The 23,199-nt window shown below is 43.8% G+C and overlaps 1 protein-coding gene across 2 annotated transcripts in view; it reads right to left on the bottom strand.

The window, feature by feature from the left end:
- PLCE1 (phospholipase C epsilon 1) overlaps positions 1 to 19,495 on the bottom strand; it is a 320,103-nt gene extending 300,608 nt beyond the window's left edge. Inside the window, exon 1 of one of the 2 annotated variants that reach the window (XM_059169408.1) lies at positions 19,066 to 19,495. The gene's annotated coding sequence lies outside the window, so the exon portion shown is untranslated. The remainder of the gene's footprint in view (positions 1 to 19,065) is intronic. The other variant, XM_059169409.1, reaches the window with a different exon arrangement.
- Positions 19,496 to 23,199: the final 3,704 nt, after the last annotated feature.

A 23,199-nucleotide genomic window follows, 5' to 3' on the forward strand; every position in this document is an offset into this window, starting at 1 on the left:
AGGGGAAGATTGCACAGGTTAGGTGGGATTACTATGGGGTTCGGGGGAAGGGCAGTCCATGACACCTGAAGCACTTCAAGGAGCCTCCTCTGTGACCCTGACCCAGTGGTTTGGCTCCTCCTTACTCCTGCGCTCTTCCTAGGCAGAGACTTGTCTGGAATCTAAAAATAATGGATTCTCCACCCTGCAAACCGTCCAAATAGAATGTGACACAATTATTTGTTATAAAGCAAAGCCTCTCAGTGAGCTTTCTCACTAATGAGGCATTATTTCTCAAGTAACAAGATGGGACTTAGGAAGTCAGGGATCTTTCAGGTGGGCAAACCTAAAAGAACCACAAAGACAGCCCCTGCCCTAGGTCATCTGGGTTCAAAAGCATAAACTGAGTACCCAGTATATTCCAGGTCCTGGGCTCAGCCCCGGGGGCAGAGAAATGACCCAGACTGTCGTACTGGAGTGGGAGACCCAGATATTAAATGAAAAACTCAAGGTCAGTGAGGTGAACATGGCATTGGAGACGTGTGTGTGTGTGTGTGTGTGTGTGTGTGGTAAGGCTTTCTAGAATGAGTGACACCTCAACTGAATTTAAAGTACAGAGGAAAGGCAAGTGGGGAAGAGTGAGCAACCCAAGGTAAGGCACAGAATGGGAAGACTATGTGTTGTGTTTGGGGAGCTCCAAGTAGAGAAAGCAGTAGGTATTTACGGCAAGTGTGTCTGGGGTACCAGGGGACAGGTTGGGGTCAGAAGGGGAACAATGGCTGGGACATGTACCTAAAGAAGTGGGTAGCAACCACTTTCCTGCAGGTAGCAGATCAGAGCTACTTTTCAGACATATGCGCACGGAAGCCATGTGGAGATGAGCCCCTCGGAGTCCAGCAGCCCCGAGGGCCAGTTCGGCTTGGCTAGGAGTAGAAACAGGTGAAATGAAAAAGATCCCCCAGCCTTCATTGTGCTGCAAGCAGAGGACTCAAGTCGGGAAGGGCTTGGCTTGGGGAATTGGAGAGATCCCAAGAAACTTCCCAGCCCAGCCAGACTTGTCAGACATGCTAGAGGGCACGGCTGCCTAGGTCATTGAGTCGGGACAGCCTGTGAAGCCCGGCTCTTGGCAGTCTTACCCTAGGATAGTGATGCTTCCTGAGAGCCTGGCAGACCACCCAGCTGCTGAGTCAGTGCTGAACAGAGGCAAGAGGAGGAAGAAGAACCAGCATGATTCCCTACATAGCAGCCCAAAGCGGACTCTCCTCTGAGTCCTGAGCGAAGGCAGCAAAAATGAAGAGAAGGAAAATGAGGGCCTTGGTGTTTCTGCATAAAACACTTGTGCCCCAAATCTGCTCACTAGATGTGGTATGATTTATAGCATCAAAGGCAGGAAAGCCAGAGAAAGAGCAAGGGAGGGAGAAGGAAGAGAATGGGTGGGTTGGGATAAAGCAGGTACAGAGGGGGTTCTTCTTCCTTTCCTTTCCCTTTACATTGGAGCTGCCTCAGTCCCATGTACTCAAGAGAAAAGGGAAAAATGGACCCATTTCTCCAATGGGGATATACTTTCAGAAGCTCTCAAGTGGGGATTTAAAACTTTGTATATTCATTCTGATGCTTGTTTAAAAAAAAAAAAAAAAGAGTTCTCAAACCCAACCTACCCCTCCCCAAATAAATCAATCACTCTAACTTTGGCTGAATCTAGAGATGGAGGTGAGAGTCCCCATCTCGTTAGCATATGTTCACCCTTTCCTTTTCTCCCTGTGACTTCCAGCTCCTCCAGCTTAAAGCACCAAGGAGGCTGAAAACAGCAAGTGGCTGAGCCTGACAAAGAAATGCCCTATCGTAACGTTAATAACATATTCATAGTTCACCCCTGGGGGATGTGCTTCTCATTGACCCCAACAGCTTGCAAATCCCTGGCTTAATATTGACCAACATATCCTACTACCTGCTGAGCAGTGCCCTACAGAGTACAAGCAATCAACATCTGCAGGATGGACAGATGCAAAAGTTGGAAACATGGTATATTCCATCAATAAAGGAATGATTAAATAAAACATGGCACATTTCTACCCAGGAAAACAGATTTTTCTTTTTTTTTTTTATGACTGATATAGACAAATTTACCTGGAAAGAGTTTCAGAGCATATTGTTTCACTTTTTTAAAAGAAAGATTTTATTTATTTATTTGAGAGACAGAGATCACAAGTAGGCAGAGAGGTGGGGGGCGGGCAGGGGGACCTGAGCAGAGAGCCTGATGCAGGGCTTGATCCAGGACCCTGGGATCACGACCTGAGCTGAAGGCAGAGGCTTTAACCCACTGAGCCACCCAGGCACCCCTATTGTTTCCTTTTTAAAAGTAAAAATTGGGACAGCTGGATGGCTTAGTTGGTTAAGCGTCTGACTCTTTGATTTGGGCTCCTGTTGTGATCTCAAGGTTGTAGAACCGAGACCCACATGGGGAGCTTCTGCTTGGGATTCTCTCTCTCCTGCTACCCATCCCCCTACTCTCTCTCTGTCTCTCTCTAATGGATAAATAAATCTTTAAAAATAAATAAATTAATTAAATAAAACACTTTCAAGAGAAAAAATAAAGTAAAAATTTGAAAATAAAACATTTTATGAGCTCACTTATATAAAACAAAACCACACACATAAACAAGCATATATCTATATGTGTATGTGTGTGGATGTACAAATGCATTAGAAAAAGTTTGTAAGAACACCCACTGAACTTGTAACAGTGATTGCTTCTGGAAAACAAAGTAAAATTGGACAAGGGTTAATATTAATGGGGGCTTTTACTTTATCTGTGTTTACACAGTGTTTACATTCTTCCCAACCAAGAATGTATTACTTACATAATTAAAAATAAGTCATAATATGCAAATCAAAAATACAATTTTTTTAAGATCTGAAATTATTGTATGTCATTTTTTCATCCTGTAAAACTTTGCTTGAATGAGTTAAACAGCCTGAGGAAGGCAGCAGAACTAGTTCCCACTTGGGCAAGGGTTTGTTTATCCTGCTTATCTCAAGTTAGAGCCAACAATGCTAATGATTCTGAGTAGCACTGGCCACTCCTTGGCCACCCCTCCACTCCCACCCACAGCTTCAACTATCACCTCCATGTGGATGACTCCCAAATGCCTCTTTCCAGACACAGACTCTTCTCCCAAAGCTGCAGTCCTGATTTTCCAACTTCCTGTTGGGTAAAGTCAACACCCCATGTACAAAACCAGACTCCTGCCCTCCTCCTCTCCCTAACTCAATTCTTTTGCCTAACTTCCTCCTTCCTATTAACTGGTACCTCCTTTTTCCCACGAACCAAGAATGAAAATTTCCCATTCATTTCTTTATCCACATATTTATCCAGTTAGCCTCTATATTCTAGTGATTTTTCAAAAAAGTTCTCCCCAACTGTTAACTCCCTTCATTGTCACGGACAGTGACACTGTCACTCCCTTCGTTGTTCAGGCCCTTTCCATCCATGACCCGGGGGGGTGGAATCCCCTTTTAAATGGTCTCCTTGCTCCTGGCTGTTTTCATCCACCTGATAGATGCCTGATTTTCCATGTCAGCCTGTTGAGGTCATTTGGAGCTTCTATTCCATCACCTACGGTACCAGCTATCCTAATACTGAATCATCTGCAAATTTAGAAAATCAGGCTTCATTTAAGCATCTGACGAAAATGTTAAACTGGGCGGGGGCACCTGGGTGGCTCAGAGGGCTAAGGCCTCTGCCTTCGGCTCAGGTCATGATCCCAGGGTCCTGGGATTGAGTCCCGCATCGGGCTCTCTGCTCAGTGGGGAGCCTACTCCCCCCCCACCCCCCGCCACCAACAGCCTGTCTTTCTGCCTACTTGTGATCTCTGTCAAATAAATAAATAAAAATTAAAAAAAAAAAAAAGAAAAGAAAAAGAAAATGTTAAACTGGGCCAAGCCAAAGATAAGACCCTGGACCACAGATCTCTTTCCAAGGGAACCCAGAGGTTATCCAGAGGAAAGAAAGTAACTTAACCAAAGAACAAATTACTGTCAGACACTTTTCATATACTGTCTCTTTATACATTACAACAATTCCTGTTACAAGGTATTACAATTCCTGTTACAAGGTATTATGGTCCTAATTTTAGAGTTTTGTGTTGTTGTTTTTTTTTTTTTAAGATTTTATTTATTCATTTGAGAGAGAGCACGAGTAGGGGGTGGGGTATTGTAGGGGAAGAAGTGGGCTCCCTTCTGGGGAGGGAGCTCAATGCTGAGCTTGATCCCAGGAACCTGGGATCATGACCTGAGTCGAAGGCAGACACTTAAGCGACTGAGCCATCCAGGTGGCCCCTAATTTTAGAGGTTATAAAACTGAGGTTAAAAATGGCTTAGAAAAACCTTTGTGAAAGACCTCACAGCTATTAGGTGGTAGAGTTCTGATCTGAACCCATGTCTGTTGATTGCAGAGCTCATGGTTTTTCCACCATAGAGTTGGAAACTTCCATGGATCCTCACCTTCTAAAAAATAAAACACATACCTCTTAACCTGCATCAAAGGCCTTAAATATCCTAGCTTCAAACCTCACTTTGTAACAGCATAGAGTATGCACATGTCAAACACAAAAAAATGTTTCATGTGCTTTATTTCATTTAATCCACCACAAATCTGTGAAGTAGGTACTCTGATTATGCTCATTTGACAGATTCAGAAAGTGATGCAAAGTGAAATTAAAAGTACTGTTCTGCAAATCAAAAATGATCTCAAAATAAAAATTTTAAAATATCAACATTACCCAGCTAGTAAACAGCAAAGCTGGATTTTAAACTGAGGTCTGCCTAACCAGAGAAATATTTAGAAGGCAGAACAGACAGGAAATTCAATTCATACAAGTAAGTCAACATTTGTCACTGGCTCAATATGGTGTTGGGACTGGAGATGAGAGAAGTGAACACTAACAATGGTCCTGCTCCTGGCTTCATGGAGCATGTGCTTTATTGAGAAAGAGGCAATTAAATGTGAAGGAGAAGCCCCCAGTGCTAAGAGACCATGGACTCAGAAGGGATGGCCTTGGAGAATTGAGGTTTCTGGTCTCAGTAAGTGGGTTGGTACGGGTTCTATTCACTGCAATAAGGAACATGGGGAGAAATAGGTTTGGGAAAAGACTGAGTCCAATTTGAGACACGACTTTTGGGAAGATGTCACACAGGCCATTGGAAATGCAGGTCTGGACCTCGAGAGTGTGGAGGAGGCCATGAAAAGGTCAGGAACCACTGATGTAAAAGTGAAACTCAACTCATGGAGGTGGCTTTACTCTAAGGAAACCTAAAATTTATGTGGAGCAAACAAAGAGAAAGAAGGCCTCAAAGGAAACCCTGCCCATCTGGCCATGCTTTCCTGTTACTGGACCTTGGGAGACTATGAAGCCATACCCTGCCTCAAGTCCAGCCCTCACTTTGCACCAGAAAACTCCACCCCAGAGCTCCCTCTCCTGGAATCAAGCCATTTAACAAATGGCCAAAGACTCAGCGATTTCTTTGTAAGGACACTGAAATTTTCAAATATTTGTGCCTGTCTCACTAACTGGACTAAAAGACCTTTGATGGCAAATCCTGGGTATAAAATTAGGAATACAGTCAACATTCTCTTTACAGAAGCAACCAATGGCAGTCAATTTCAAAAAGTGTAATAAAGCAGTAAATCAATAGCTGAGCATTTCTGTAAACTAGTTACTCCGGAAGGATCTGAGTGTCTTCCTCAATAACATCAACCCAGAGCGTGGGCATTCTCCCAAGCTTTCCCGTGATCCTCTGCACTGAACAGAACCAGTCATAAGGTGATCATCTTCTACCTCTTCTTGTACATTCAAGTCTCTTCCCTGGAACGGGCCATGTCTTTTAACCTAGCAGTCTTTGCCTCTAGAATTCCTCAAGTTGAAAATAAATATCTTGAAAAGGGAAGACATGAGGATGAAAATGTTTTGCTTGAGCAAACACCAAGTAGCAGCATGAAAAACCTCATTCCCATGAATCGAGTCACACTTTTAACCAAGCCTCTTTGACAAAACATTGTTGTATTTTATAGCTTATAAATGATTCCTCCTTCATGATGTTTTATACTACCCTTCCATAAATAAATAACTGTCTGAGATAGAGAGAAAGGGAGAGAGTTAGTAGCACCTTGTTTCACAAATCAGAGAAACTGCTGGGTTCTTACCTGTATTACTGTCTGGCTCAGTAAGCCCAGGGAGGCTGTGGCTGTGGGGGGGTCTCACTCAGGCCACCAGCCGTGCAGGGCCTGACACACTGGAGTGACTCAAAATGACCTCTGCATGTATGAGCAATGAATGAATGACACAAGAAGGTTGGGGAAAAAAATTATAGAAAAAAAATGAGGAGACAAGGAATGAGAGGTGACCAATAGCAAGAGTGTGAAGAAGGCAAAGGTGAAGAGAAAACCAAGCATCTCCTACATCTGAGGCTCAGATTCTCCTCAGCTTCTCCACAAAAACACCCACACAGAGGCTACATTTTGGGGTCAGCTTCTCAATCCTATACCTGACAAATGCACACATATAGTAGTCACCATTTAATATTTTTAAGTTTTGTAACTGCCTCCTTTCTTCCTTTTTAATGTGCCTTAGGAACACTTAAAAAAAAAAAACAGATTTTATTTGTTCAGTTGAGAGAGAGAAAGCGGGTGCAAGAGCTGGAAGGGAGTGGCTGAGAGAGAGGGAGAAGCAGACTCCCCACAGAGCAAGGAGTCCCATGGAGGGCTCCATGTGGAGCTCAATCCCAGGACCCCGAGATCATGATCTGAGCCCAAGGGCAGACACTCAACCAACTGAGCCACCCAGGTGCCCCAGGAACACTTTTTTTAACCTTTCACCTGAACTAAGCCTTGACATTGAATCTGACAACTACTAGGTTCTTAGGCAATGATGCAGCAGCTCATGCCTGTCCTGTGGTTTTGCCACTGCACTACTTAACAACCCATTGCTCCAGAAAAGGGGGTCTGTATTGGGTGTCTGGAATCCGCCAACAGTGGAATTCCAATTCTGCCTATCTTATGAGAGGCATAAGGAAGTAAGAGTGTCCCAGATTTAAACAAAACAAAACAAAACAAAACAAAAACCAAAGGTACTAATTGCATTTTCACCACACAGGAAGAGCTTCAGTTAACCTATCTCTGATATGCACTTTGTCTTCCTTATTCTCTGCCACACAAACAACATCTCCAGTTCCTCATCACATGGGAAGCTGCCCCTGTCGCTCTCAGAAAGGCATGGGGGTCTCCTGAACTCCAGTCTATGCATACTAAAGAGGAGCAAGTTAATTTTAATGTCAGCCTTTGATGACCAAGGCTAAAATAAAGATAACTAAAAAAAATTCCAAAGTAAAATCCAAATGGGTTCCAGATTATTCCCTATCTTAGAGAGATAATTCATTAACACCATGATTATAAATTGCCACAATGAGACTGCAAGTATGGTTTAATGATGGGAAATTTGTTAACATAATATATCAGTAGTCAAATGTGAAAAAAAGCATATAATCACCTCAAAGATTATCTTTTTGACATATGACATAAGTCAATTCTCTTTTATTTCTTTTTTAAATCTGTGGCTACAAAACTACTTTCTCAAAGTGATTTAAACTTTTTTAAAAATATTTTATTAATTTATTTGACAGACAGGAATCACAAGTAGGCATAGAGGCAGGCAGAGAGGCAGGCAGAAAGAGAGAGGGGGAAGCAGGCTCCCTGCTAAGTAGAGAGCCCAATGAGGGTCTCGATTCCAAGACCCTGGGATCATGACCTGAGCCAAAGGCAGAAGCTTAACCCACTGAGCCACCCAGGCGCCCCTGATTTAAACTTTTTAAAACCAAAAGATAACATTATATTTCTTAATGAATATGAAGAGCACTTCCATTAAAATCAGGATTAAATTAAAAAGTCTATTATACTTATTCTTAGTTATTAACATTCAGGAATTTCTGCTTCAGAAGAGAAATAATCATTATTTGCAGATAATAAAATTCTCTACCTAGAAAGCTCAAGAGAATCAGCTAAAAAATTAAGTTGGTTAAATAAAAAAAATATTTTTAAAAGATTTTATTTGTCAGAGAGAGCACGTGTGAGTGCATAAGCAGGGGAAACAGCAGCCAGAGGGAGGAGCGGACTTGCTGCTGAGCAAGCAGCCTGATACAGGACTCGATCCTGGGACCCTGAGATCATGACCTGACTGAAGGCAGATGTTTAACTGACTGACACACTCAGGTGTCTCAAAACACACAAAACAGTTTTTAAATAAGAAAAATATGTTTAATGTGAAGGTACTAAATTTAACTGAAAGACATAAAAACATTTGAATAGATTAAGAAACATACTGAAAAGATAAAAAGAAGATGGTGTCTATTTACTTATACACACACACACACACACACACACACACACTAGAATATTACTCAGCCATAAAGAAGAATGAAATCTGGCCATCCAACACAGGTGGAGCTATAAGTCAGATGGAGAAAGACAAATACCATATGATTTCACTTATATGTGGCACCTAAAAACAAAACAAATGAAGAAACAAAACTAGCTTTTAAATACAGAGAACTAGTGGGTGCCAGAGGGGAGGTGGATGGGGGGAATATTACAGCATACGGAATATAGTAATATTGTAATCATGTTCTATGGTGACAGATGGTGACTGTACTTATTGTAGTGAGCACTGAGTAATGTACAGAATTGTCGTGTCAACATGTTGTACACCATAACATTGTATGTCAATTGTACTTCAAGAATCAATTTTTTTTTTTTTTGTGATTCACAGACCTGTACCCCTGGGGATAAAAATATATGTTTATAAAAAATAAAAAATTAAAAAAAAAGAATCAATTTTTTAAAGGAAAAAAAAAGAAAAAGAAATAGAAGTATAAAGAGTAAATACTATAAACATATTCATTCTTTCTGAATTAATATATAAATTTATTATAATCCCAATCAGAGTCTTGGTGGATTTTTGAGGTCTGACAAAATGTCTCAAAATTTAATTTGCAAGAATAAGCAACAAAGTAATAATAAAGAAAATCTGAATAATTATGAGACAGAACTGCCTCTATGTGATACAAACATACATTATACAGCTAACATACCTAAAACAGTGAGGTACTCAAGCATTTACAGATAGATTATTTTAGGCCTAAAAGTGACTTTAGAATATACGAAATGAGATTAGGAATTGCCTAGGATTATCCAATAAATATGTTATTCAAGGAAATTATATAAATATATATATATATGAGTAAATAAATATATTACTAAGGAAAATTAAGTATTTAGAAAACAGTTTAGGTCTTCAACTCATAATATGGACAAAAAACTGATTCCAAATGAAAAGCTGAATGTAACTAAAAGCCTGAAAATCTATAAACTATAGTTAATCATGAAAATTAAACAAAAGCTACAAGTTTAAAGGCCATGGAAGTAAAAATCAGGGAGGACATAGATCTATGGTCCTATCGAATTTAAAGTTTTCTGTACATTAAAAAATGTGCTAAACATTTCAAAAATATATTTCATTAATATTTTTATATAGTATCCCATAACAGAGGTAAGCACGATCTGCTTAATTATGATTAATAAAAGTAGGTGAAAACTTATAAAACACGATCTCAGTTTGGGGAGGAAAAAAGAGAACAAGAGCAAAAACCCTAGAAAGCCATGAACTAAATGTTATTCATTACTCTAGAGGTAGTAGAATTGTAGGTGATTTTTTTTACTTTTTCTTTATTGCACTTTTCTCTATTTCCCAAATTATCCAAAATAAACTTGTATTATTTTGCAACCAGGAAAAAAATTCTAGTTGAGAAAAACAGCATCAAGTGACAAAGATAGGAAAATATTTGTAAAAATACAGAATGCAGGGATGTTACATCCTTAATTCATTAAGTCTCACATAAAAAAGAAAGACAAATGGACAAAACTATTAAATAACCAAGAGAAAGTACCATGATAATATGTTATTTCTAGTAATCAAAGAAATGCACATTCAAACTATGGAATACCAAGTCTGATATCTTTCACCGATATCCACTGGAAAAACCACTCTAATATATCATTAGCAGAAGTGCAAATGGGTACAACCTTTTTAGAGAGCATTTTGGCAGTGTGTATCTGGAGTCTCTAAAAAACTTCTGCACTTTGATCTGGTAATACCACTTCTAAGGACTCTGTGCTAAAGAAAGAATTGGAGATCTGGGCAATGGAGAGGTATATGGTTAGAAAAAAATCAGGGATCAGATGAGTCCTCCACAGGACCACATGCTAACGTGAGATCCAGCCACTGAAGTCAAGGTTTGGAAACACTGAATGACGTGGAAACATCTTAATGATGGAATGTCAGGCAATTAATTTCAGGATTTAAAATTGTGTATTATGTATCTATAGTATGGTCTTTTGTTTGAAACAAAGGTCTTAGTTTTGCTGCTCCCCAACTAAGTGGCTTTCGTCAAATCCTGAGTCTCTCAAGAGACAAGTCCTTTAACTTTAAAAGTGAGAAGGGGATACTTGGACTCCTCCTTTCTAGCTCTCAATGTTCACTGTTGGATGATATAGCATATAATAAATAAGTAATAAATCACAAATGGATATATAATATCTGCATTAATAAGTAAAAGATAAAATTTTAGTTGTTAAAATTGTTTGGATTAAAGATTCTCTCTCTCTCTCTTTTTTTTTTTTTTAAACTAGTATCCTCCTAAATAGGTGACATATTTTAAGTGTGACTGCTTAGATAGTGATAATTCATCAGAACTATCCAGCGTGGCTAGAAATAAGCACACGCTCTTATCCTCTGTAACTAATTTGATCTGGGCCTGCCCCGCCTGGGTCAGGAACACACTTCACCTGTTGTCAGCCATCCCATGACTTGGCATTGGTGAGGCCTGGCCCCTTCTCAGTCAGCAAAGGGTAGTCAAAATCTAGATCCAAGAGATGTCATGCGAGAACCTGCAGGACAGGCTGACTGCTGTGTTGCACTCATGGCCCAGGAAGGTTACTTTTTGGAGTTCTCTTTGCATATTTCTACCGCTTGTATGTATCATAGCTCAAGAAGTTCTTGCCTTCTTCTGTGAGGTCCAAATATTAATTGATCATATTTCTTTCACCACTGCCTGGAGCTTACCAATCCCTCCCACTGTGAATTTTAAAACCATGCCGGAGGCATGATGAAAGAATAAACCTTGAGCACAGTAAACCAGGCTGAGTTAGGGACTGTTGAACCTGCTGAGTGGCAAAGAAGTGAATCGGAATCGGCTCAGACCCCAGCAGTTAACCAATTGCAGACAGAGTGAGGTTTACACGCTGCCTTGTCATCCAAATTCATTCTGCCTTTGGGGGGAAAAAGGGAATACAGTTTCATGCCAAAAGCATTTAACTTCTGTGAATTGTATCCACCTCTCTGAGACTGGCAAACTGGACTACCAGAGAGGGCTTCAATTCTTCTAGGCAAACATAACGTAGGTGAAAATATGTTCATCGATGAAATCTGAGTTCGTGTTGTTAATAATAACAAATGAATCAAAACTCCTTTAGAAATGACAGTAACTTGAACCAAATCCAGTGATATCCAAATTAAACTATGTTATACGATATTTTAATCCCAGATGTGTATAGCATGCACTTGGTCACATGTGTTTTTTCCCAGTGATTTTTTTTTTCCATTCCCTGGATTTTCCATAGTCAGTGATATTATATAGTTTAAACCTAAAATGAAGTCATCAAAACAGAGTCTCTCCTTGCTTCTGCCTCTTTCTTAATTCTGCATATTGCAGCCTTACTGTTTTATTATTATAATGTAGCTGTTCCAACAAGGCATTAAAAAGATATAGATGGTCATCACGTTTCGTTATACCTCTGGACTTAGACACATCATCAGCCCCTCTGAAGGAGACCTTCCAGGATTCTTATAAATGGAGCATATTTTGTTGGGGCCACCACCTAACAGATCACACCACAGAGTACACAGCAATGTTACCACTGAGCAGATAATGGCAGTGACCAGCCCTGTCTGACCAATAACCCGGTCAACTTTAGCCACTCTGTTTATGTTCATATTTTGTTAAGTCCTAAGGGAAGAGGGGGAAGGATTCAACAGTATTCACTCTGTATTATAGACCAAATGCCTTGGAGAAGAAGCAGGGAGGAGACTGGAGTTTCATTCTGCTCCTCTCATCCCAGCACCTACCTCTGGCAGGAAGGGGAGAAAAGAAGAAATGTCCCACAAATCCTAAAAGTAGCAGAGACCCTGCTTCTTGGCAGAAGGCAGTGAAGCCTCAGAGATCTTGGGGGCATGCAGCTGCTGTAGCCACGAGAGGCAGCCTCATGTCACTTCACCTGAAGTCACCTGCAGTCAGAGACGATGGAAATTTCAGAGGCAACCAGGCAGACAGAGGGCTAACAGGGGACCCTCCGCTGCAGCACCACAAGAGAGCAGAGCCCCACAAAGACACAAGGCTACCTGCTTCTTCTGCCACAGCACTGGGAGACTTAGAAATAAGAAAAACTATCCTGAGAGTTAGTATTAATTGAATTCTTATTGTGATCAGGCATTGATCTAAGCTCTTCACATGGATTACCTCATTTACTAAGTAGGTTCTACTACTGCCCCTCCCATTACACACGTGAGGAAGTTTGGGCCCCAACAGGCCAAGTCTTTTGCACAAGGTTGTGCAGATTGTTTTAAGTCAGTGGAGCCAGGATGTAAGCAAAGCTAAGCAACAAGCATCCAGACTCCAAACTTATAAAATAGCAATTAGAGAAAACACAGAGTTCTATTATCTTACACACCCCAGTCTCTGGGCTAAAGATCTTAGCAGAAAGCCTTAACATGCAATTGAGTTCCTCTCCAACTTCTCTGTCTCTTTAGCAATAGAAGCAGGGTGAAAGGCTGAGGTCTTCTCTGACCACACTCCTCACCTGGCAGAGGCCCCAAACACTCCCCGAACATAGTTTGAAAACCACTGGTCCCAACCAATACCACTCCAAATTTTGTGCTTGAGAGACAAAAGCGGCCCCGCTAGAAAACCAAGAGCAGCCAGATAAACCAAAGGAAAGGGGGCAAAACAACCTCCCCCTGCAGCCCTAAGTCACAAAGGCACCTCACAGTCCAGTCCTTGACACTAACCATCTCCAGTTTGAGCAATTGAGGGGCCAGGAGGAGGTGGAATTCAGGGCTGGAGCGGAGAGTCAGGAATGAGGCAAATCCAATAAACAGGCAGAGGTGGGAAGCAGAGCCAACAGGATGCCTGGGCCAGCGGTCTGTGGTGAGCGAGCAAGGCTGCTGTAAGAACAGAGGTGGGAACACGAGAGGGAGGCCAGCACAGGAACTGCTCCCAGGGCCAGCGTCCTCCAGCTTCAAGCCATCCACACATATCATGCGTGACAGGAATGGCAAAACCATATCAAGCACTTCAATACCAGGCCTTTTTTTTTTTTTTTTTTTTTTTTTTTTTGTGGGGAGGGGGATGAGGGGAGGTATTGAAGGGACAGCATTGCCTTCCTTCTCACTGATCCAAATACTCTCTTCCTTCCATACAGTAACATACCATTCAGTGGCTGATACTGTCAGAATTAGCCGACAGAAACGCCAGCTTTGGGGAACAGCGTGAGTAACACTTGAGTGCCAGACTGCTTGGATTCTCATCCTGGTTCTACTACGACTAGCTCTGTAACCTCGGGCAAGTTACTCAACGTCTGGTGCCTCAGTTTCCTCTTCTCTGAGATGCAGATAACAAAAGTACCTATCTCAGAAACTTGCTATGAGGATGACAAGCTCATAGGTATGACGTACTTAGAATAGTACCCAAGCAAGGTTTGCGCTACCCACTGGCTGTTCTTGTTCCCTCATTGTGAGAGCCTGTGTTTTACTCCTGACCACTTTCTGGTTTCTCGTCCATGCCCTCTTAGTCTTGTATTGCTGCTGTGATAAGTTGCCACAGACTTGGTAGCTTCAACAACACAAATTTGTTATCTTACAATTTTGGAGGTCAGAAGTCTAAAATAGGGCTGCATTTCTTCTGGAGGCTCTAGGGAATAATCCATTTTCTCACCTTTTCCAGCTTCTAGGTGGCCTGCATTCCTTGGCTCATTACTCCTACCTCCTGCTAGGGACTCTGATCCTCTAGTCTCCCTTTTATAAGAACCTTCTTGACCAGACTGTGACCATCCAGATAACTTCCTCATCTCAAAATCTTTAATCACGTCTGCCGGGTCCCTTCTGTCACATAGAGTAACACACGCATAGATTCCAGGGATTAAGACTAGGATGCCTTTCGGAGGCTATTGGCATTATTCAGCCTACCATGTAGACCTCTCCAAAGTGTAAAACTGCAGACCAAACATAGGAAGGCCCAGAACAACAATATTAGCAGCTAACTTTGTGAGCACTCACTATGCACCTGGCACTATGCAAAGTGCCTTAAGTGAGTTATCTTGCTTAGGTCTCACAGCAGCCCTGTTAAGATTACTATCCTACAGAAAGGTTAATTGCTAGTCTAAGGTGGTACAGCTAGTAGGCAGCAAAGCCTATGTAAACCAGGTATGTCTGATTCTAGTGTCCCTGTATTTTCCAGATAAGGTGCCTTGTCTCTACACCTTAAGTCATTATTACTTGGGGAGGTGGAGGGAAGGATGGCACCATGATCATTAGGAGGAGCCTGGGAGGCTATGCCATAAAAGGCAAAATGCTCCCTAGATACAGAGAGATGGGGTCCTGCCGAGACCATACTAAAAAATCCAGACAGATAGTGAAGCACTCAGAACATTTTCTTATACTCAAAGGAGAAACCGTGGGGGTAATTAAGAACTTCTTTATATGTGATTATCTAGGTGGTTCAGGGTCTCACTCTTGAATTTGGCTCAGGTCATGATCTCAGGGTCCTGAGATCGAGCCCTCATATCCAGCTCCCTGCTGAGCTGCTTGTTCCTCTCCCTTTGCCCCTCACCCTGTTTATGCTCCCTCTTGTCTATCTCTCAAATTAATAAATAAAATCTTAAAAAAAATTCTTCAAACATGGTCCAGAAGGGACTACCTATTCCTGCCACCACTTGGAGGGAAAGTAAAAAGTCCATTTCTGACCCCAGACCAGGTCTGCAGTTCTAAGTCAACCTCAAAAAGAAGAGAGGAACTTACTCTTCCCTGGAGAGACTTCCAACTGAGTCGGACGGATCCAGATCCTCTGAAACCATACCAGGAAGTCTCAGAACCCCTGCAGCCCACCAGTCAGTATACACCAAGACCAAACCATCCCCTGCCTTCTACTTCATAACTGTTATGAGTATATAAACCCCCATGTGCCACTGATTTCACCAGGGGCCCAGTAGCTTTATCAGTGCCACAATGAATGGCCTCTTTTTCTATAGGTTCTTACATACCGAATGGCTCGAAATAAACTGTGAGTTGCACAGGGTGGAAATGGGGGAGCTGAATGACAGCTAAGCATGCCCACTATGGTGGTGTAACCATCCATAGAATTTCACCCCCAACTGCTAAACAATTCAGCCAGAGGTCTACCTGAAACTTTCTAATGGGCTGAATTAAAGCTAACTGGCTTCACCAAGCCAAAAAAAGTGGCCATTCATTTGTTCTGTATGATGAGACCAGAGGCTGATGCAGGATAGCGCACTGGTCCAGGGAACAGACTCTGAGGCCAGCCTTTTCTGACTGACTCCTGGCTCTGGCACTTTCCTGCTATGACTCCACGTAAATTGCTTAACCTTTAGTTCCTCAGTTTTCCCATCTTCAAAATGGACATGATGATGGAGGCCCATACTCCTTTATCCAAAACAGAAGAATTTTTTGGCTTTTATAATTGAGACAGTGCCATGGGCCATATATTACATAACACCATTAGTAGGATCCACAGCAAACATGTCCATTCTCTCTGAAATAAAAAACATATGAATAGTACTCACCAGGTGAGAAAAGTAAAGACTAATAATCTCATGTCAACTCAGACCAAATTTTGTAGCAAAATTTATGAAAACCAGTTTTCAGAGCTTGCTTTGATTTTGGAATTACAGGTAAGGGATAACAGGTCTCTGACACTTGCTGCCTCATGTTAGAATGAAATAAGTTAATAGATGTAGAGTACTTAGAACACTGCCTGGCTTGCAGTAAGCACAACCAACAATAACTGATGCTATTATTTGTATCTAAATAGATTTGCTAGAGAATTATAAACAGCAACATTTTAATTTATGACTGAATTAGGTATCTTGGCAATTAACAGACATGAACCCTTTAGAACAATATTCCAGAACAGGATTTCTGGAATGATGGAAGTGTTCTGCATCTTCATTGTCTTGTAGGGTTGCAACCAGTCACATGTAACCATTGAGCACTTGAAGTGTGGCTCAGTAATTTTATTTAATTCTAACTAATTAAAATTCAAACCCAATAACCATACACAGTTTGTGGCTACCATACTGAGAACACAGCTATAGAGGGCTAGGTTCTGATCTGGCCCATGAAAACCTGTTTAAACCATAACACAGATGAATTACGGCTTTAATAAAAATAAACCTGAATTCTGCACCCTGAGAGCAGAGAAGTCTGCATCATGCTGAAAAGAGTTTTTTCTTCCTTTCTAGGCCCTGTGGTTTTAACTCAGGGCAAAGTACATCTTTGATATCATCTTTTCTCTATTCCCTAATTCTCTAACTTCCTTTGTGGGAACCCCACGTATCTGGGCCACATGTTTCCCTAAGCCCCACCAATACCTCCCAACCCTTCTCTCAGAGTACCATGCTCCCCATCACCTGCCTTTCCTCTCCCCAACCAAATTCCCACTTGCTCAATGCCAAGATCTCGACCAAATGCCAGCAGGAAAGCAACTTGATTAAAAGAGCTGCTACTACTTTTTCTAGATTTTCCCCTACGTTTCCTTCTACATCCAGAAGCTCTAAATCATTGTATTCCCTGGGAACCTCCCCCTCCATTATGTTCCCCGGGAACCCCCCTCTGCTTAAATACCAGCAGAGGTAGGCACAAGCATACAGACAGAGTCTGGAATGAAGCAGCTGTTGTCCTTCATAGGCTCTTGCCCAGCCAGGTGTGTGGAAGGCAGGGACAGCCAATACACGCGCGTGCATGCACACACACACACACACACACACACACACACACGTGCAAAGCTGCCTTGCTCTGTGCAAATATCTCCTCTTGTCCAAGCATGGGAAACATTCCCTGCCCTTTGCTTTAAAAAACATCAATTATTGTTCATTGATTTGGAAATGTATAAGTAGCAAGTTGCACATCAAATTTATTTTTTAAAGTATACAACAAAAGCCCAGAAGGGACTGTGACTAACAACAATTGCAAATAGAGGGTGGGGGGGAAAGTACCTTCACTGGAATCTAGCTTCACCACAACGCACTTGAGCACGGAATTTTTAATGACACAGGTCAACCTTGGAACACATCCAAGGAGCTTATGTTACTAGAAGGACTGGAAGAACGTCCCTCAGCTCACTCTCACCTCTCACTTGGTCCCAAAGCATGGACCAAAGATAATTATTATGCATGGCTTCTGCGTATAAAGAAAATTTCCTCTATGGGCCTGTAAATGGAGGACAACGTGAATGGTAAATATTATGTTTTTTCAATAAATACTTTCAATTCTATTATCTCCTCCAAAGTAAAAATTTCTGTTGAAGAACCAAAGTCTTCACATTTAATAGCATCCCACAATTATTTCAGAGGGCCTCATAGCTGCAAGCACTGGGCTAAGACAGCCACAGTTAATGACTTCAGTAGGGAAAATGAGTCGTGCACAGAAATAACTCTCAAAGAAGGAGAATGGAGAAAGATCGGGAAGGTAAAATGCTGCAGGAATCGCAGCAGGAGAAGGTTGATTCTTTGGGGCTGGGCTTATCAGGGAGGGCTTCAGAGACCCAACAAAATTCAGCTTGAAGGATGGTTAGGGTTTAAAGTGGTGAAATGGGCAGGAAGGGCATTTGGGAAGAGGAAAGGGGAAAGGATGTTCTAGATGACAGCATCCTCAGGCGTTCTTTAGAAATTATCTGTGCAGACATGGCTGCAAACAGCATCCAGAGATAGTTCAACTCCCCATGTCCCGCAGTGACAAATGTACCGGCGTCCACTGGGTCACCTGCCTCCACCTCCCAAGGCAGGCTCTCAAAAATTCTCCCCGGTGGGTCCAGCATTCTTGGCCGCTGTGCCCATTCTGCGGTAGTGGCCCCACCCCATCCCAGCTCGGTTCCGACAAGAAACACAAGGAAAAGGACCTAATCTCGCAGGGATCTAAAGGACCCTCGGGCAAATTCTGCAAAATGCAACGACAATCATGAACAGTGTGCGAATAAAACTTTTTAATGAAGTGACTCCCCCATAACATCTCTTCCGGGAACTTAGCATTGAAAGTGACACTGGTAAATCTTTAAATGTAGACTCTTTCACACACGAACAACTAGTTGAGTCGGTTGAGGTCTCATGGCTTAAATACCAGGCACAGGAGTGGGTGGCGGGCCGGGGGGCGGGGGGAGAACCCCATACATTTTGCACTGTGCATTTAATATTAGCCACAACAGAGGACTTCTGGCTCTCGCTATTCGTTATCATAACGCCAGAGAACATTTAAAAGGACGCGGCCAGTCTTCTGGTCACTAAAGTGAGCCCTGGTCCAAGATGGTATTTTCTAGGACTTGATGGAGATGGACCTCTCCAGGAACACTCTCGCGGGCACCCTCCTTGAAATACAGTTGCTAGGTGCCGCCTCAAAAAGAGCTTCTGTTTTCCCTCTCTGACGGCCGCTTCCACAAGTACACGGAAAACGCGGCGGAGACTGAGGCAAACGCGTGCGGGAGCGAGGCACGCGCTCGCGGAGCCCCGGAGCCGGAGCGGCGGCCGGCCTGCGCGCCCTCCCAGCGCGGCCTCGGTTTCCCCCGGGTGGGGGCGGGGCCCCGCGCCAGGTACGGACGGAGGCGGCCGCCCTCGCGGATCCGCGAGAGGCTCACAGAAAGCGCCCACCTCTGCCCTGCGCCCACCTCAGGAACCCAGCCACACAGTCGCCTCCTCACCTCTCCTCTTCGGGCCAGTAGCGCCGGAGTCCCCAAATGCAGCGTCCCTCTGGGGACGCGCCTGTCGCTAGCGGCGTCGGGTGTCCCCGCTACCGTGTGTCAGCGGAAGAGCGGGTGCCAGCAGCGCGCCGCAGCCAGGCAAGTGCCCGGGAGGCAGAGCCCGGGGCGCGCCGCCCGCTCGCCCGCCGGGCCCCCACCCCCACCCGCGCCCGCCGGGGTCCCCCACCCCCGCCCGCCGCGCTAGCGAGTGCGCCCCCGCGGGCGCCGCTCCCTTGCTCAGCGCCCCTGGACTCTGCGAGCTGCCGGGACCGGACGGCGGCGCGGGCGGCAGCGGGGCCCCCGCCCTGGGCCGGCCTTTCCCAGAACTCGCCCGCCCCGGGTGAGAGGCCGCGAGCGCCGCCGCGGGCCCCCGGGCGGCCGGGGGAGCGGCCTGAGGCGGGCCCGCCCCCGACTCAGGCCGCGCGGAGCAGGCGGGGGCGAGGGGCGGACCTGGCCGCCACCCCCGCCCGGGCGGCCAGCCGCGCGACCCCCGTTCGGCCTCGGGCTCCGCTGGGCGGCCGCGCTCCGGGCCCAGGCGGGAGCAGGCGACAGCGCCACGGGGCCACTCGTCTCCGGGGAGGCGGGAACTCTGGGCACCTCAGGCGGCGGGAACTTTTGCCCACACCTTCTCCCCGGGGACCGACCGGCCCTGCTTGACAGCTGTGGAAACTGAGGCTTGTGGAGGATCGGTCACTTGACCAAGGTTACTCTGGTGAATGGCAGCACCAAGTCTTGAACCCATTCGGTCAGTCATTAATGTAACAAATTTTACTGAGCGCCATGCAGTGCCTGGCGCTGTGCCAAACTCTGAAACTATTCCTTTTGCTGCTCATAGTGGCCATTCAGGTCTGTGGACTCCCAATCCAGTGCTCTCTCACTGATGAAGCAAACTTGGGGATGTTCGACCACCTCCAGAAACGAAAGGGTCTGCACAGAACCTTCCCTAGGGGCGCTGGGTGGTTTGTATACCCCGCTGACAGTCAGGAGAGCCAGGGACCCGGAGAAAAGCCAAGTTATCATTCCTTCCCCTTTCCCCTAAACCTGTTCGTCTTTACCTATTTTGACAAACGGTCTTTCCACAGGCACATTCAATCAGACCAATCCCTGTGGCCCATAACCCCTCTCATCTGTTCTCTTCTTGGACCCAATCATCCCTCACACCCCAGCCATATTATTTTCCTTCTACAGCTTAAATCTGGGCAGAAACCTTCATAGGCTCCCTACTGCCTTCCCAACTAACTCCCCATCCTGCCTCATCTGGTTAATATGGACCACCCAGCATAATGTCTCTCCCACTCCACCTCTGTACCTGTTTAGGCTGAGCCTCTACCTGGAACATCATCATCTCTGCCCACACACTTTCCTCCTGCTCAAGTTTGACCCTTTCTTTCAGGTCACTTTTAAAAGTGACCTCCCCTTCTTTGAGCCTCCAGGGCACAGGAGAGGTTGAAGCAAGAATGCACAGGAGGATACCAAAGAATTTCTGCCTATAAGAAAAATCTGCCACCCTGGTCCTGAACTGTTTTGCTATTTTTTTTTTTACCACTAGGATTTTAATGAAAATCAACATTACTGCCTCCCTTGAGAGCTGGTTTTGGAAAGGACGCTGCAGAGGATGCTGAGGAAATTCTCTGTTCATTAAGAGCTTGAGATCTCAGCACTAGAGCAATAGGGAGTGGTCATTTACTGCAATCCTTGAGTCCATGATGAACAGGTGAATGGAGGAGCCAGGAAAAAGGAACCATCGCTGACAGTAAACAAGGTACACTGTTTATTTAATATGCTGTTTTCCATTATGGTTTTAGAAATCATTTAATGAATCTAGTAATGTCAGACATCACCGTCACCTGGAGACCCCAAACACTTGAGTTTTGTTGTTGTTGTTGTTGTTTAGATTAGGCACATGGGAATTAGATTGCTACAAACTGGTGGACACACAAGCAGTTAATATTGAATCCTCCAAATGAGTCATTGCACTGTTAGTAACCAAGACAAATCAAAGTCTATTGGATGGGGGAAGTTACCTGAGTGTGATAATCAACATCACCTCATGCCTGGAAAAGAGCACGTTCCCCAAATCTTTGCAAAGAGAGCTGGTCCAAATCAATGTCCTTTGCTCGCCCCCTCGCTCCCTCTCTAAATGAGACTGGAGGGAGCCCTGTCCCTGAGGCTGCCTCACCGCATTGGAATGTCTGAGCTAACAGTGCTTCCAGAGTGTTCATTGCTCCTCTGAACAGCACTGCCCAGACTTTCTGGAGATTTTAATTCACTTCCCAACCTCGCCAACAGTTGCACACAAGGTGCCTTTTTTACACCCTGCTCTCTGTTCAGTGAAACATGCAGACCATCTCAGGGGAACAATGGCTCCATTCAAGACTTTTTCAAAAGTGCAGCATATAACCTCCATGCTGTGTATTGCTGCCAGCCATTATCTGGAGGAAGAAAGGCTGTCAGATAAAGTGGGGGGATTGGGGGAGCACTGGATAATTTCCATGAAAAAGTCAGCTTCAATAAATTAAGTTATGCATCTTTGTGTATGAGATGATTCTGCATAGTCAAAAGCAACAACAAAAAAAAGCTCCAAGAAATAATGCTGTGGAAACTTTCTTTAAATATAGAGCATCTGTGTTTGAAATTTCAGAAGAAAGCACATATCTTTTTTGAACTTGTTACATAATGGTCTCCGTTCGATGAAAATTGATATAAAGAAGTTATAAATATTGGGACTAGGGAATTTAAGTCGTAAAGCCATTGGTAGAAATGGAATCATCCCCTTATTTTTTTCCTTTCCCATCCTATACTTTTTCAGGTTGGGGGAAGCAGTCTTTGATTTCATGGCTGTTGCTGCCAATGAGAGGCCCCACACTGCCTACTGTACATATTACAGAAAAAAAGATTGGCCCTTTGCCACACTCAATAAGATAGCCATCAGTTAACTCATTTATGAACAAGCCTTGAGGTCTGTACAGGCATCACTGACAAATGAATTGATCTTTGCTTAAGAGTGGCTAATGGCCAGGCAGAGTTACTTGCCAACACACATCTTGGTAGCTTTGAAAACCAAGAGTGGAAAGAATAAACCAGCCCTTAGTTTAAGAATCACCATCTTCTCCCCTTTGAAGTCATGGCATCAGATTGTACTGGGTTTACCAGCTGTCTGCAAATAGGCTCGCGAGTTCAGATAAGGGGGAGAGAGCCAAAAACAAGCTTTTGAGAGTTATCTCGTATGGGTGGGTGATGTATTAAGGCAGTTTGAGGTTGGTGGAAAACAAGCCATTTGTTAAAGTAGTAGGTAGCTCTACTTTTCTGAGGTTCTTAGGATTGATGGTGGAGGCGATCTGGTAGGAACAGTGGGCCAAGCAGGGAGAGACAGTTCTAAATGTTGTGTCTCAGCATAACCAGTATTAGGGGCACAGACTCTGGTGTGGGACCACTTGAGTTGAAATCCCCAGTCTACCCCCTTGGTGTGAGCCCTCAGGCAAGTTACTACCCGTCTGTGCCTCATTTTCCTCTTCTGTAAACTATACCTACTCCTCAAGGCTGTTGTGAGGATTGAAACGAATTAATCTATGTGAAGTACTTAGAACATAGAAGGAGGGGTTCCAGCTGATGGTCCCAGCTAGGCTCCTAGCTGACAATCAGCATTAATCCCAGGCATGTGAGTGAGTGTGCCTTCAGGGGGATTTGGGGGCCTAGTCTTCAAGCAAGCTATCCTAGCTCTTGTAGAGCAGACAAAAGCTGTCCTTGCCAATTACTGCGCAAATTGTAGGTTTGTGAGCAAAATAAATGTTTTTTGGCCTTTTAAGCCACAATTGTTGGAATAATTTGCTATGTAGCTTTAGCTATATAAATTGCAATTGGAAAGTAGGTGTGGATGTTGGGAGGTAGAGTTTTTAGAAGTTTATGAAAGTTTTCTACTGCTTGCTTATATATTCTCAATGAAATGGCAAACAATGTCCTCAGGTGAGAGTAAAACTATGGTAGGAGGTGCAAAAAGTTTGAGAGAGAAGGTATGAAATATTCATTTAGGAAAGTGGGAAAGCAAATGTAATAATGAAATATAATGCCAGGCATTAAATGCTCAATTGTAGTCAT

This window comes from Mustela lutreola, chromosome 4 (assembly GCF_030435805.1).
Source record: "Mustela lutreola isolate mMusLut2 chromosome 4, mMusLut2.pri, whole genome shotgun sequence".
NCBI lineage: Eukaryota > Metazoa > Chordata > Mammalia > Carnivora > Mustelidae > Mustela > Mustela lutreola.